The sequence below is a fragment of the Globicephala melas genome, chromosome 14 (assembly GCF_963455315.2).
Source record: "Globicephala melas chromosome 14, mGloMel1.2, whole genome shotgun sequence".
NCBI lineage: Eukaryota > Metazoa > Chordata > Mammalia > Artiodactyla > Delphinidae > Globicephala > Globicephala melas.
In genome coordinates this window covers 19,316,734-19,317,716 of record NC_083327.1, presented here as the reverse complement: position 1 = coordinate 19,317,716, position 983 = coordinate 19,316,734, and the positions used below count along the sequence as shown (strand labels likewise).

At 39.5% G+C, this 983-nt stretch overlaps 1 non-coding gene across 1 annotated transcript; it reads right to left on the bottom strand.

Annotated features, from left to right (window-relative positions):
• Positions 1–270: 270 nt before the first annotated feature.
• LOC115854874 (U6 spliceosomal RNA) lies at positions 271–377 on the bottom strand. The gene has a single exon (XR_004040152.1). It is a non-coding gene; the product is annotated as a U6 spliceosomal RNA (small nuclear RNA).
• Between the last annotated feature and the right edge of the window lie 606 nt (positions 378–983).

The window sequence follows — 983 nt, the reverse complement described above, 5'->3', positions numbered from 1 at the left end:
TTGGTGTTTTGGCTGTGAGGCATGTGGGATCGTAACTCCCTGACCAGGGATCGAATCTGTACCCTCTGCATTGGAAGGCAAAGTCTTAACCACTGGACTGCCAGGCAAGTCCCTCCCTTATAAGTTATTACAAAATATTGAGTATAGTTCCCTGTAGGTCCTTGTTGGTTATCTACTTTATATATAGTAGTGTGTACATGTTAATCCCAATATCTTAATTTATCCCTCCTCCGTCCCCACTTTCCCTTTCAGCAGCCATAAGTTTGTTTTAAAGATGTGGAACGCTTCAGGAATTTGTGTGCCATCCTTGGGCAGGGGCCATGCTAATTTTCTCTGTATTGTTCCGATTTTAGTCTATGTGCTGCTAAAGCCAGCACTACACTTCTGCTTTCATTGTGCCCAGACCTTCCCGAGTCTGCACCTGGCATGTACACAGGTCTTTTGTTTTTGTTCTTCCCTTTCGTGTTCTCGGGTCTCCTTCCTCTTCTGTTTCTTAAAAATGTAGCTAAGGAAGAGGTGCAGTTAGTAAGCTCTTTGCTTGAGGCTTCCTGGTTTTCATGTGATTTTGAAAATTCTGTTCTTTGAAGGTAGTTGTAAAACATGGGTGATGAGAATATTTGGCATTCATTAGGCAGTTTTATATTTGTGAATAAAACTGGTAGGAGATTCCAGCTTACCCAAATAAAATGATCTCCTCTTAGCTTAGCACCATAATAAAGTTAAAAAACAATAAAAAAGAAACAGTTCGAACAGGAATAATTTAAAAGTTTAATCCTGAGGAAACTTTTCACATTTTTGTTTTGCCCCAGAATAATAGCTCTTAAAGATGGTCATCTTTAGTTTGGTTTAGAATCAGTTTTGAGAGTGTACACAATTTCCCAGAGTTGCTTATGTTTATTTAAGCCCTCATTCTGAGCAGTGGTTTGTGCTAAACTCTGGTCAAATGTTCCTGAATCTTTGAAGACTCTGAGCTTGATCTGAGA